Genomic DNA, 15,981 nt, shown 5'->3' with positions numbered 1-15,981 from the left:
ACAGCTGCCTTCCTTTCAATGTGTTAGAAACTAGGCTTTTACAAAATAGTTGGAAGTAGTCCAATATTGGCCAACCACGCTGATGGGCCCAAAAGAAAGGGCTATCTTGGGAAATGCCCGCCAGATTCAATTGACGCCTTTTGGACTCTTCCAGAATGAAAACCAACTCTCCTTGTCACTGCCATTGTTGGCCTGTTTGGAGGTGTCGTGGCAACAAGAGGAGTCATCGACTGAGGAGCCATTCTGACCCCCCTACTTTTTGGAAATACTCCGCAACATAATCCATCCTCCGGGAAACTCGTACACATGCACTAGGTGAAAATCGGCGTTCCCGATGGGAGAAGTGGAGCACTGAACAGAAAAATTCAATTGGTGAGGACGTTTTGGAAAAATAAACAAAAACTCGCAGTTGTAACTGCAGTTAAATGAGAGGTCCTGTTAATCCCAAAGAACAAAAATAAATCCATTTTTCATCAAAAAATATTTAATCACACTAAAGTGGCGTTTCATTGTTCAATTAAAATCCCCACTGCGTAATAACATTGTCAGGTGGCCATTTTGTGCGCTGCAAGACCCCCAATAGGCGCTGAGGAGAGAAACATGTCAATCTCTTCACGGTTGGAAGCAAAGTGCAGAGCAGGGCAAGTTTGTGCTTGGGACAATATAATCAATAATGTCCGCCTGAACAGATAGAGAGTTCTCACCTGAAGGACAGCACATCCAACAATGCTGCACTCCTTCAGTGCTGCCTGAAAGTATCAGCCTAGACCATACACTCATGGTGGCATGAATGAAAGGTCATCGACCTGAAACATAGGCCAGTACTTTCAGTTCTGGGTCAGGAACCTGGCCACTGGCTCAGTCCTGGGTTCTGACCCTACATGAAGTACTGATTTTTAAAGAGGCAGGCCAATGAATGGCAGAGAGTAGTGGGCTTGCATTCTGGCAGGCTCCCCATTCTAGAGGGCCAATGGGAGGGCCTCCAGACTCAGTGATCGAAAGCTCCACTGGTGTTCGAGGTGGGATTGAGCTATGAATCTGAAGATGGAGAGTAAGAGAGGGAGAGAGAGAGGGAGAGGGAGGGGGAGGGGGATGTGAAGGTAAGTTTCTTTCGATTTATTAAAAAGCCGCAGCTGCCTGGCCATAATCCTGGAGGGACACCCCATCCCCGGGACAGCCAGCAGTTGCAGCTGTGGCCTGTTGGCTGTTATGGATCTGGGGAAGGGGGTCTCCCTTGTCAATGATTGTGCCTCCTTCCCACTCACGCCCTGAGCCCACCACGTTGGCTTGTACGTTGTCCAGGTCAACATGAGTCGCCCACCTTGCTGACTGGAAATTCCGGTCGGTGAGAGAACGGAGGGAGCCTTGGTAGACCCTGTCATTAAAAATAATTGGCTACTCGCTGCTTCCTGGCCGGCAACTGACCAGACTTCGAGCCACCCTCACTGAAGATGGCCCAGGGTCAGATTGATGACAGGGAACCAGCACGGAGGCCAGTGGCAGCAAATTTCTTTCCCATCCGCCTCCGATCTTGGCCACGAACCATTTCGAAATCCCAGCCATTCACTCTGTTTCTCTCTCCACAGTTTCTGCCAGACATGCTGAGTATTTTCAGTATTTTCTGTGTTTTATTATACACGCTGGACTTGAACCACAACCTTCGGATGCAAGTTAGCTGCTGCAATTGGTGTAGGAAGCGCCAATGTATGATTTGCTTGTGGGTCTTTTGTTTTCTGAGTGTCTCTGCCAGTGAATAGGGTTAATGTGAAGTGAAGAAAAGACCAGTTTAACTTGGCAAAGCCTCATTAGCGGTCATTAGTGATGAATACATAGTGTTTCCCATAGCTATAGAATAACACTTGAAAATTGATACCTCATGATAGAAATCAACAAGGAATCCGGCAGAAGCTAACTTCGAAAAACAGTGTAACAAAAAATATAGTTTTCTTCAAGCCTGTTGCTTTGGATAACATGTCTACCACGCCACTGTTGCAAATTGACCCTGATTTCATCCACCAGTGCCATATCCTAGTGTTATACAGTGACAACACCGTACACACCAGTATGGTATCCCAATGTTATAGAGTGACAAAACTGTACTGACCAGTACCAAATCCCAGTGTTATACAATAACAATACTATTCCCATCAGTACTGTATCCCAGTGTTATACAGTACAAAACAATACCCACCAGTACTGCATCCCAGTTTTATACAGTGACAGAACTGTACACACCAGCACTTTATCTCAGTGTTATACAGTGACAAAAATGTACCCACCAATACATTATCCTAGTGTTATACAGTGACGAAACTGTACCCACCAATACTGTATCCCAGTGTTATACAGTGAGAAAACTGTGTCCACCAGTACTATATCCCAGCATTTCACAGTGACAAAACTGTATCCACCAGTATTTATCCCAGTGTTATACAATGATAAAAATGTACCCACCAGCACTGTATCCCAGTGTTAATCAGTGACAAAACTGTACCCACCAGTACTGTATTCCAGTGTTATATATTGATAAAAATGTACCCACCAGCACTGTATCCCAGTGTTAATCAGTGACAAAACTGTACCCACCAGTACTGTATTCCAGTGTTATACATTGATAAAAATGTACCCACCAGCACTGTATCCCAGTGTTAATCAGTGACAAAACTGTACTCAGCAGTACTGTATTCCAGTGTTATACAAGGATAACACTGTACCTGCCAGTGCCATATCCCAGTTTTATACAGTGACATCACTGTACACACCAGTATGGTATCCCAGTGTTATAGAGTGACAAAACTGTACCGACCAGTACCAAATCCCAGTGTTATACAATAACAACGCTGTACCCACCAGTGCCATATCCCAGTGTTATACAGGGACAACACTATACCCACTGGTACTATATCCCAGTGTTATACAGTGACAAAACAGTACACATCAGTACTTCATCCCAGTATTATGCAGTGACAACACTGTACCCACCAGTATAGTATCCCAGTTTTATACAGTGACAAAGCTGTTCCCACCAGTACTTTATCCCAGTGTTATACAGTGGAAAAACTGTACCCACAAGTACTGTATTCCAGTGTTATACAGTGACAACACTCTACCCGCCAGCACTGTATCCCAGTATTATACAGTGGCAGAACTGTACCCACCAGTTCTTTATCCCAGTGTTAGACAGTGAAAAAACTGTAGCCACCAGTAGTTTACCCCAGTGTTATACAGTGGCAAAACTGTACCCACCAGTACTTTATCCTAGTGTTATTAAATGACAAAACTGTACAGACCAATAATTTATCCGTGTTAGACAGTGACAAAACTGTATCCACCAGTACTTTGTCCCAGTGTTATGCAATGATAAAACTATACCCACCAGTATGGTATCCGTGTTATACAGTGAGAAAAGTGTATCCACCAATACTTTACCTCAGTGTTATACAGTGACAAAACTATATCCACCAGTACTGTATCCCAATGTTATATAGTGACATAACTGTTTCCACCAGCACTTTATCCCAGTGTTGTACAGTGACAAAACTGTATCCGCCAGTACTTTACTGTAAAAACACTGGGATAAAGCACAGGTGGATACAGTTTTGTCACTGAATAACACTGGGATAAAGTACGGGTGGGTAAAGTGTTGTCATTTTGTGACTCTGGGATAAAGTACTATGGGAACAGTTATATCATTGTATAACACTGGGATACAGCACTGGTGTATACAGTTTTGTCAGTGTATAACAGGATACTGTACTGATAGGTACAGTGTTGTCATTTTATAATACTGGGATAAAGTACTAGTGGGTACAGTTTTGGTACTGTATAACACTGGGATAAAGAACTGGTGGATACGATTTTGTCATTGTATAACACTGGGATAAAGTGCTGGCAGATGTAGATTTGTCACTGTATAACACTGGGTTAAAGTACTGGTGGGTACAGTTTTGTCACTGTATAACACTGGGATAAAGTACTAGTGGGTACAGTTGTGTCAATGTATAACACTGGGATAAAATACGGGTGGATAAATTGTTGTCACTTTATAACACTGGGATAAAGTACTAGTGGGTACAGTGTTGTCACTTTATAACACTGGGATAAAGTACTAGTGGGTACAGTGTTGTCACTGTATAACACTGGGATAAAGAAGTGGTGGATATGATTTTGTCATTGTATAACACTGGGATAAAGTGCTGGCAGATGTAGATTTGTCACTGTATAACACTGGGTTAAAGTACTGGTGGGTACAGTTTTGTCACTGTATAACACTGGGATAAAGTACTAGTGGGTACAGTTGTGTCAATGTATAACACTGGGATAAAATACGGGTGGATAAATTGTTGTCATTTTATAACTCTGGGATAAAGTACTATGGGTACAGTTTTGTCAGTGTATAACAGGGTACCGTACTGATGGGTACAGTGTTGTCACTTTATAACACTGGGATAAAGTACTAGTGGGTACAGTGTTGTCACTTTATAACACTGGGATAAAGTACTAGTGGGTACAGTGTTGTCACTGTATAACACTGGGATAAAGAAGTGGTGGATATGATTTTGTCATTGTATAACACTGGGATAACATACTGGTGGGTACAGTTTTGTCAATGTATAACATTATGATAAAGTACGGGTGGGTAAAGTATTGTCATTTTATAACTCTGGGATAAGGTACTATGGGAACAGTTATATCATTGTATAACACTGGGATACAGCACTGGTGGATACAGTTTTGTCACTGTATAATGCGGTTACCGTACCGGCCGGTATAGCTGTGTCATTGTATAACACTGGGCTAAAGTATTGGTGGGTACAGATTTGTCACTGTATAACACTGGGCTAAAGTATTGGTGGGTACAGATTTGTCACTGTATAACACTGGGATACAGTACTGGTGGATACAGTTTTGTCACTGTATAACACTGGGATACAGTGCTGGTGAATACAGTTTTGTCACCGTGTAACACTGATATACAGTACCAGCGGATACAGCTTTCACAGTGTATAACATTAGGATACAGTGCTGGTGGATACCATGTTGTCACCGAATAACAATGGAATAAGTTACTGGTGGATACAGTTTTGTCACTATATAACACTTGGATACAGTACTGGTGTATACAGTTTTGTCACTGTATAACAGGATACCGTGCTGATGGGTACAGTGTTGTCATTTTATTACACTGGGATAAAGTACTAGATGGTACAGTTTTGTCACTGTATAACACTGGGATAAAGTATTGGTGGGTACAGTGTTGTCACTGTATAACGCTGGGATAAAGTACTAGTTGGTACAGTTTTGTCACTGTATAACACTGGGATAAAGAACTGGTGGATACTATTTTGTCATTGTATAACACTGGGTTAAAGTATTGGTGGGTACAGTGTTGTCACTGTATAACACTGGGTTAAAGTACTGGTGGGTACAGTTTACTCACTGTAAAACACTGGGATAGAAACATAGAAACATAGAAAATAGGAGCAGGAGTAGGCCATTCGGCCCTTTGAGCCTGCTCCACCATTCATTATGATCATAGCTGATCAACCGACTCAATAGCCTGCCCCCACTTTCTCACCAAATCCTTTGATCCCTTTCGCCCCAAGAGCTATATCCAACTCCTTCTTGAAAACATTCAATGTTTTGGCCTCAACTACTTTCTGTGCTAGCGAATTCCACAAGCTCACCAACCTCTGAGTGAAGAAATTTATCCTCATCTCAGTCTTAAATGGTCTATCCCATATCCTCAGACTGTGCCCCTGGTTCTGGACTTCCCCACCATCGGGAACATCCTTCCTGCATCTACCCTGTCTAGTCCTGTTAGAATTCTATAGGTTTCTATGAGATCCCCCCTCATCCTTCTGAACTCCAGCGAATATAATCCTAACCGACTCAATTTCTCCTCATATGTCAATCCCGCCATCCCAGGAATCAGTCTGGTAAACCTTCGCTGCACTCCCTCTATAGCAAGAACATCCTTCCTCAGGAGACCAAAACTGCACACAATATTCCAAGTGTGGTCTCACACTATGCAACTCCAACATGACCTTCCTACTTTTGTAATCTATGCCTCGATTGATAAAGGCAAGTGCCCCTTATGCCTTTTTCACCACCCCACTAACATACCCCTCCGCCTTCAGAGATCTATGGACACACACGCCAAGGTCCCTTTGTTCCTCAGAACTTCCTAGTGTCATGCTGTTCGTTGAATACTTCCTTGTTAAATTACTCCTTCCAAAGTGTATCACCTCACACGTTTCAGGGTTAAATTCCGTCTGCCACTCATCTGCCCATTTGACCATCCCGTCTATATCTTCCTGTAGCCCAAGACACTCAACTTCACTGTTAACCACCCGACCAATCTTTGTGTCATCCGCAAATTTACTAATCCTACCCCCCAGTTAGCCCTCTATGTCGTTTATATAAATGACAAATAATAGGGGACCGAGCACAGATCCCTGTGGCACGCCACTGGACACTGGCTTCCAGTCACTAAAGCATCCTTCTGTCATCACCCTCTGTCTCCTACAACTAAGCCAATTTTGAATCCACCTTATCAAATTATCCTGTATCCCATGTGCATTTGCCTTCTTTATAAGTCTCCCATGTGGGACCTTGTCTTTGCTGAAATCCATATAAACTACATCAACTACACTACCCTCATCTACACACCTGGTCACCTCCTTAAAAAATTCAATCAAATTTGTTCGGCATGACCTCCCCCTGACAAAACCATGCTGACTATCCCTGATCAAACCTTGCCTCTCCAAGTGGAGATAGATTCTCTCCTTCAGAATTTTCTCCAATAGTTTCCCTACCACTGACGTGAGACTCACTGGCCTGTAGTTCCCTGGCTTATCTCTACAACCCTTCTTAAATAGTGGAACCACATTAGCTGTTCTCCAGTCCTCTGGCACCTCCCCTGTGGCCAGAGAGGAATTAAAAATTTGGGTCAGAGCCCCTGCGATCTCCTCCCTTGCCTCCTTCAGCAGTCTGGGACCCAAATCATCCGGACCTGGAGATTTGTCCACTTTTAAGCCTGCCAACACCTCCAATACCTTGTCACTCCCTATATCAATTTGCATAAGAACCTCACAGTCTCTCTCCCCGAGTTCGATAACTTCATCCTCATTCTCTTTGGTGAAGACGGATGTGAAGTATTCATTCAACACTCTAGCGATGTCCTCTGGCTCCACCCATAGATTGCCCCCTTGGTCCCTTATGGACCCTACTTTTTCCCTGGTTATCCTCTTCCCATTTATATACTTATAGAATATCTTGGGATTTTCCCTACTTTTTAACAGCCAGAGCTTTCTCATATCCCCTCCTTCTTCTCCTAATTGCTTTCTTAAGCTCCACCCTGCACTGTCTGTACTCCACTCATGCCTCTGCTGATTTGCTTCCCTTGTACCTGCTAAAAGCCTCTCTCTTCCTTCTCATAATGTGGATAAATGTGAGGTTATCCACTTTTGTAGCAAAAACAGGAAGGCAGATTATTATCTGAATGGCTATAAATTGAGAGAGGGGATTGTGCAACGAAGCCTGGGTGTCCTCGTACACCAGTCGTTGTAGGTAAGCATGCAGGTGCAGCAGGCGGTAAAGAAGGCAAATGGTATGTTGGCCTTCATAGCGAGAGGATTCGAGTGCAGAAACAGGGATGTCTTGCTGCAATTATACAGGGCCTTGGTGAGACCACACCTGGAATATTGTGTGCTCCTTATCTGGTCTCCTTATCTGAGGAAAGATGTTCTTGCTATAGAGGGGGTGCAGCAAAGGTTTACCAGACTGATGCCTGGGATGGCGGGACTGACATATGAGGAGAGATTGAGTCAGTTAGGATTATATTCGCTGGAGTTCAGAAGAATGAGGGGGGATCTCATAGAAACCTATAAAATTCTAACAGCACTAGACAGGGTAGATGCAGGAAGGATGTTCCTGATGGTGGGGGAGTCCAGAACCAAGGGCACAGTGTGAGGATATGGGGGAGACCAATTAAGACTGAGATGAGGGGAAATTTCTTCACCCAGAAAGTGTTGAGCCTGTGGAATTCACTACCACAGAAAGTGGTTGAGGCCAAAATATTGTATATTTTCAAGAAGGAGTTGGATATAGCTCTTGGGGCGAAAGGGCTCAAAGGATATGGGAGAAAGCGGGAGCAGGCTATTGAGTTGAATGATCAGCCATGATCATAATGAATGGCGGAGCAGGCTCGAAGGGCCAAATGGCCTACTCCTGTTCCTATTTTCTATGTTTCTATGTTTCTATCCCAGTGTTGTACGGTGACAAAACTATACCCACCAGTACTTTATCCCAGTGTTATACAGTGAGTAAACTGTACCCACCAGTACTTTATCCCAGTGTTATACAGTGAGTAAACTGTACCCAATATTATACAGTGAGTAAACTGTACCCACCAGTACTTTATCCCAGTGATTTACAGTGAGTAAACTGTACCCACCAGTACTTTATCCCAGTATTATACAGTGACAAAACTGTACCCACCAGTACTTTATCCCAGTGTTATACAGTGACAACATGGTATGCACCAGCACTGTATCCCAGTATTATACACTGCCAAAACTGTATCCGCTGGTCCTGTATCCCAGTGTTATACAGTGACAAATCTACATCCACCAGTGCTTTATCCCAGTGTCATACAGTGACAAAACTGTATTCATCAGTACTTTGTCCCATTGTTATATAATGACAAAACTGTACCCAGCAGTACTTTATCCCAGTGTAATAAAATGACAATACTGTACCCACCAGTACGGTATCCTGTTATACACTGACAAAACTGTATACACCAGTACTTTATCCCAGTGTTATACAGTGGCAAAACTGTAGCCACCAGTACTTTATCCCAGTGTTATACAGTGACAAAACAATCCCCACTAGCACTATATTCCAGAGTTATACAGTGGCAACACTGTTTCCACCAGCTCTGTATCCCAATGTTATACAGTGACAAAACTGTATGAAACAGTACTTTATCCCAGTTCTATACAGTGACAAATCTGTATCCACCAGTACTTTGCCCCAGTGTTACACAGTGACAAAACTGTATCCACCAGCATTGTGTCCCAGTGTTATACACTTACAAAACTGTATGAAACAGTACTTTATCCCAGTTCTATACAGTGACAAATCTGTATCCACCAGTACTTTGCCCCAGTGTTACACAGTGACAAAACTGTATCCACCAGCATTGTGTCCCAGTGTTATACAGTTACAAAACTGTATGAAACAGTACATTTTCCCAGTGCTATACAGTGACAAATCTCTATCCACCAGTACTTTACCCCAGTGTTATAGTGACAAAACTGTATCGATCAGCACTGTGTCCCAGTGTTATAGTTACAAAACTGTATGAAACAGTACTTTATCCCAGTGTTATACCGTGACAAATCTTTTCCCACCAGTACTTTACCTCAGTGTTATACAGTGATAAAATTGTATCCACCAGCACTGTATCCCGGTGTTATACAGCAACAAAACTGTATTCCACCAGTACTTTATGCCAGTGCTATACAGTGGCCAAACTGTACCCAAAAGTTCTTTATCCCAGTGTTATACAGTGACAAAACTGTACCCACTGCTACTTTATCCCAGTGCTATACAGTGACAAAACTGTTCCCACCAGTACTTCATCCCAGTGTTATCAGTGACAAAACTGTACCCACCGCTACTGTATCCCAGTGTTATGCAATGATAAAACTGTTTCCGCCAGCACTGTTTCCCTGTATTATACAGTGACAAAAGTGTATCTACCAGCACTGTATCCCAGTGTGATAAAGTGACGATACTGTACCCACCAGCACTCTATCCCAGTGTTATACAGTGGCAAAACTGTATCCACCTGTACTGTATCCCAGTGTTATACAGTTTCAAAACTGTACCCACCAGCACTTTATCCCAGTGTTATACAGTGGTATAACAGTTTCCTCCAGTACTTTATCACAGTGTTATACAGTGACTAAACTGTATTCACTGCTACTTTATCCCAGTGCTATACAGTGACAAAACTGTTCCCACCGGTACTTTATCCCAGTGTTATACAGTGGCAATACTGTACCCACCAGTTCCTTATCCCAGTGTTATCAGTGACAAAACTGTACCCACCGCTACTGTATCCCAGTTTTATACAGTGACAAAACTGTACCCACCGGTACTTTATCCCATTGTTATACAATGACAAAACCGTATCCACCAGCACTGTTTCCCTGTGTTATACGGTTACAAAAGTGTATCTACCAGCACTCTATCCCAGTGTTATACAGTGGCAAAACTGTATCCACCAGTACTGTATCCCAGTGTTATACAGTTTCAAAACTGTACCCACCAGCACTATATCCCAGAGTTATACAGTGGCAACACTGTATCCACCAGCTCTGTATCCCAATGTTATACAGTGACAAAACTGTATGAAACAGTACTTTATCCCAGTTTTATACAGTGACAAATCTGTATCCACCAGTACTTTGCCCCAGTGTTATACAGTGACAAAATTGTATCCACCAGCATTGTGTCCCAGTGTTATACAGTTACAAAACTGTATGAAACAGTACATTTTCCCAGTGTTATACAGTGAAAAATCTGTATCCAACCGTACTTCATCCCAGTGTTATACGGTGACAAAACTGCACCCACCACTACTGTATCCCAGTGTTATACAATGACAAAGCTGTACCCACCAGTAAATTATCCCAGCAGACAGGAAACCAGAAGAGCAGGAGTAAAAGGGTCTTTTTCCTAGTGGCGGTGGGGCACCGCAGGTATCAGTGCTTGGCCCCCAGCTATTCACAACATATATCAATGATTTAGATGAGGGAACCAAATGTAATATTTCCAAATTTGCTGATGACACAAAATGTGGTGGGAATGTGAGCGAAAGGAGGATGTTAAGAGGCTTCATGGCGATTTGGACAAGTTGAGTGAACGATCAAATAAATGGCAAATGCAGTATAATGTTAATAAGTGTGAAGTTATCCACTTTTGTAGGAAAAACAGAATGTCTGAATATTATTTAAATGGTTATAGATTGGGAATGTTGATATACAAAGGGACCTGGGTGTCCTTGTACATCACTGAAAGCAAACATGCAGGTGCAGCAAGCAGTTAGGAAGGCAAATGGTATGTTGGCCTTCATTGCGAGAGGACTTGAGTACAGGAGCAAGGATGTCTTACTGCAGCTGTACAGGGCCTTGGTGAGACCACACCTGGAGTATTGTGTTTTAGTCTCCTTATCTGAGAAAGGATATACTTGCCATAGAAGGAATGCAGCGAAGATTCACCAGACTGGTTCCTGGGATGGCAGGACTGTCGTATGAGGAGAGATTGGGCCAACTAGGCCTGTACTCACTGGAGTTTAGAAGAATGAGCGGAGATCTCATTGAAACATATAAAATTCTGACAGGGCATGGACAGACTGGATGCAGGGTTGATATTTCCTTTGGCTGAGGGAACTAGAACAAGGGACCACAGTTTCAGGATACGGGGTAGACCATTTAAGACTGAGATGAGGAGAAATTTCTTCACTCAGAGGGTGTTGAACCTGTGGAATTCTCTACCACAGAAAGCTGTGGAGGCCAAGTCACTGAATATATTTAAGAAGGAAATGGATAGATTTCTGGACTCTAAAGGCATCAAGGGGTATGGGGGAGAGAGCGGGAGTATGGCATTGAGATAGAGGATCTGCCATTATCATATTGAATAGCAGAGCAGGCTTGAAGGGCCACATTACCTATTCCTGCTCCTATTTTCTATGTTTCTATGTTGTATCGTGACAGAACTGTACTTACCAGTACTGTATCCCAGTGTTATACAGTGACAACACTGTACCCACCAGCACCGTATCCCAGTGTTGTATAGTGACAGAACTGTGCCCACCAGTACGGTATCCTAGTGTTATACAGTGACAACACTGTACCCACCAGCACCGTATCCCAGTGTTGTATAGTGACAGAACTGTACCCACCAGTACGGTATCCCAGGGTTGTAGAGTGACGAACATGCACCCAGCAGCACTGTACCTCAGTGTTATATACTGACAGACCTGTATCTGCCAGTATTGTACCATAGTGCTATGCATTTACAGGCTTGAACCTACTAGAACAGTCCCCCAGAGTTATACAGTGACAACATTGTATCCACCAGTATATAGCCTAATGTTATTTTTTCCAAAAACATTTCTATTCATAAAATTTATAAAAGTACATTATACAATAGTTCAAAGTTGACATCACATAAATTGCAAAACAGATTGGTTTCTTTCAGAGCAGCATGTGGCACCTTGCCGTGCCTGACAGCGCTGCATTCCAGTGTGAAACACTGACAGGTGCCTTATGAAAGGTAAAGAAAGGTTCGAATTTCTCTAGCACCTTTCTAGACCTCAGGATGGTGACAAGATCTTTCCAGCCGGTGAAGTATTATTGAAGTGCTATCACGGCGTAGTGCATGGGATCACAGCAGCCTGTTTCCAAAGAGGAAGCTCCTTTCTTTCTCTGGGAACCTTATGAAGATTCATGATTGTAAATAGCTTCATTACAAAGGAGATAACAATGGACTGCAGGGGGAGGAAGTAGTTTGGAAATTTGGGAAATTTCACTCGTAATGTAATTTGCATGCAATGTGATCTTCAATTAACCTCCATTGTATAAAGTCACAAACCACTGTGAGTCATTACACTTTCTACAGACCACAGGGACAAAGCAACGTGCAGAGTTTATCATATCTTCCTCTTTGGCTGGGAATCTGGAGTCAGGAGATGCCAAATATCCCTGTCTGTCAATCCCTCCTCCCTTCCATCCGACCATAAGTCCTTCCTGTGATGTAAAGGGGCAACGGCTGAAGAGCAAATGACAGAAGCTGCAAACGCCTCTGCAGAGTGCAGCTGAGAGGCTCAGGCTTTACCCGCTTCAGCGATGACAGTCTCTACAATAATGCAAGGCTGGGCTCCAGTCTACTCCAAAGGAGGCAGCCTGACAGTGCCCTGACTGAGGCTGATAGCGCTTGGCTATGCTCATCCAGATCCAAACCCCTTTGTGGAAGTGCTGCCATGCCTGGGATGTTTGCGGGGTGGGGGGAGCTTCCAGTGAGTATTAAGGCTGTGCATGGGAGAACCTAGGGATGGAATGGCTGGAATGAGGGCAGTTAAAGGGCCTCACAATGACTCCCTAGCTTGGCGAAGGGAGGCGACCATTGCAGGCTTAAGTTCAATCAGGTCTCTGTCCAATCTTTCCACAGAGGTGAGGAGAGGTGCACAATGCAGGCAAGCAGGCAACGCTGCCTTTTCATGGCTCTCATGAAGCTGAGGAGGAGAAGAAGGACCTGTCACCGTCTGGCAGGATTAAGGGAAGAGCCACGCCTGGGACAACATGGGCCAGCGAGGCCCCATGAAGACCCAGAAGCTGAGGAAGAGAGGCCAATTCCACGGGGGCATTTGGCACGACCCAGGCTGTACTGAAGACGCCCCTCATACTTGCAGATGAACTAGCGACAGTGCTGTAGACACCTTCGCTCATGAAGGGATGTGGTGACTCACATCTGCTACACTCTTCAGGAGGATCTGAAGCTGCTGCGACTGGGAGGTCACCTTTTGCCAGTGGCTCTAAAGCTCAACGTTTTTGCGAGTGGTTCGATCCAAGACTCCAATGGGGACCTCGGTGGAATATCACAATCCTCCGTTCATAAATTACCGACACCCTATTCAATAAGGCACACAATTATATCCAGTTCTCCCTGGATGAAGCCAGCCAGCCTGCCAGAGCAGTGGTATTTGTAGCAATCTCTGTCTTCCCACAAGTGCAGGGTGCTTTCAACTGCCACACATGTGGCTTTAAGAGCTGCCTGGCAGCAGCCAGTAAGATTTATCAATAGAAAAGGATTCCACTCTCTTAATGTGGAGCTGCTCTGTGATCACTGAAAGCAGATTATACAGATTTTTGCAAGGTAGCCTGCGAACTCGTCCACCCTTACATCTTGAGTCACTTGCAGGTGCCACAGATCTTCGAGGGCTCTCAGCGCATGCAGGGTTTGTTCATTGGTGACAAAGGCTACCTGCAAAAGGCATGGCTGATGATGCCTCTTCAGCAACCACAGAGTGCTTTAGCAGAGAGGTACAACATGGCTCGTTCTGCAACATGCTCCTCGATTGAACAGACCATTGTCATGCTGAAGATGTGTTTCCGATGTCTGGACCAGTCAGGCAGTGCTCTCCAGTACTCTCCCCAGAGGGTGTCCTGAATCATCGTGGTTTTCTGCACCCTGGCACTCCTAAGGGGGGGGACGAGTTTCCAGTTGCAGAGATGGAGGAGCTGCACATCTCCTTCAATGAAAAGGACATTGTGAGGGATGAGCTAGATGAGGGCGAGGATGTTAAGGCCCTGGGGAAGAGTCCTTAGCATGGGTCAGACATGGCAGACATACCCGTGAAACCCTCATAGGATCAAGGTTCCAGGATGATGAAGTGTCTAGCTCGTACAAGCCTCTTTCACCTGTGCCCTCCATACAGGCTGAAGATTAACACCACCTCTGTTATCCTTAGCATTTTAATGAAGGTCATCAATCTCAGAGAGTGTACTCAGAGTTTTGCATAATGATGGTCTCATCCTTGGAATGCTAGGCAGCCTCTGGAGCATCTGGCCATGTAATGGGATAAGAACTCCACAAGTGTGCATTGTGAAGAAATTAGACATGGTGCAGTCTTTTCAAGTATCGTGCCAACATTTCACTGCCTATGGCAGCCTTCAAGAGGCAGGAGCAGCACTGCAAATCTCAGTGCACTCATGGCAGTATGCTTGGAGTGTTGCAAGGCACCTCAAAGGAGGACAATCATTTTTCACTGGTTCTAACCTGAACGTCTGAGGTTTGATCTGCAGCATCTCTCCATAGGGCAATCCTTCATGCAAGAATAATGTTCTGACCTCATCCTCATACTGAGTCCCCAGCATAAGATCGTTCTTTAGAATGCAGTGATCAATCACTCTCAGGTATGAATGCGAGCCTGTGAGTCAGGTTACCTTTGTGTGCACAGAGAGATCTTCAGCAGCACCATCGACTGACCACTGACAAGCACTCATGACCCAGCCTTCATCTGAAGCTTCTCAAGTTCCCATCCAGCATTGCCTTGGTATCTGTGGTCCTGAAAATGTCGACACTGCATTTAGGCATTACTTAGTAACTTTGTTGATAATAAAGAGCACACATCAGATGCAATGGACCTTCGATCTGATCACACTTGATGCCTCCACATTTTCATTGCAGCAGTTTCAGAGAGACACACTGGCACACTGATGGCATTGTCACGATCAGATAACCATGCCGATTGCCCATCGGAGAGCTGGCTCAGGGATTATGTCAAGCCATGCTAGTCAGACCTTCAGGTCCAGAGCTGCATCTTCCCATTTAATAGTATGGCATCTGGGGCCTAGACGCACACCTCTGATCTCGCATAGTCATTACTGCCTAGCAGACATTTCAGGAGTCACCAAATGATAGCTAGGTCCATAGCTTTGCATCACGCATGTGGAGAATGGGAACTACTATAGGAGTGATGTCTAGCTGTACACATGGTCATGATGTCACGCTACAGGCTGCCATGAGTGCTAAGATCCCCGACTATTACTTGAAATGTAACCCACACTCGAGCCTGGTAGACATTACATGGAGGCTATTTGATGATGCACCAAGTTAGGTTGGCTCCAATGCAGGTCGCCATTAAAACCTAGAAGACTCACATTGACCAGTCTTCAGTACAGCAGCATCAGTAGAAAAAACCAAACTGCAAAACCTATGCTCATGAGGCCACATGATATGATCCTCTGATGCAAGTCTAAGATATGCATAGCCCGACCACCATGTGGATGGAGCAAGAGGCTTTGCTCGTGTCGCTGCTGTGGACAGAAAGGTGACGCACGGCACTGAGATTGTGAGACGCCATGGACCTGAGGTACACAATGCTACACTTGTATGAGCTAGTAG

The 15,981-nt window shown here is 44.3% G+C and overlaps 1 long non-coding RNA gene across 2 annotated transcripts in view; it reads left to right on the top strand.

The window, feature by feature from the left end:
- The window catches only part of LOC144681044 (uncharacterized), a 126,675-nt gene that overhangs the window by 54,795 nt on the left and 55,899 nt on the right, over positions 1 to 15,981 (top strand). Inside the window, exon 3 of one of the 2 annotated variants that reach the window (XR_013576674.1) lies at positions 155 to 432. The exons of the other annotated variant lie outside the window; for it this stretch is intronic. This is a non-coding gene — a long non-coding RNA (uncharacterized LOC144681044). Of the gene's footprint in view, positions 1 to 154; positions 433 to 15,981 lie in introns of those variants that run through there. 2 annotated transcript variants of the gene reach the window in all.

Source organism: Cetorhinus maximus, chromosome 5 (assembly GCF_964194155.1).
Source record: "Cetorhinus maximus chromosome 5, sCetMax3.hap1.1, whole genome shotgun sequence".
Lineage (NCBI taxonomy): Eukaryota > Metazoa > Chordata > Chondrichthyes > Lamniformes > Cetorhinidae > Cetorhinus > Cetorhinus maximus.
This window is presented reverse-complemented; position numbering and strand designations above follow the sequence as displayed.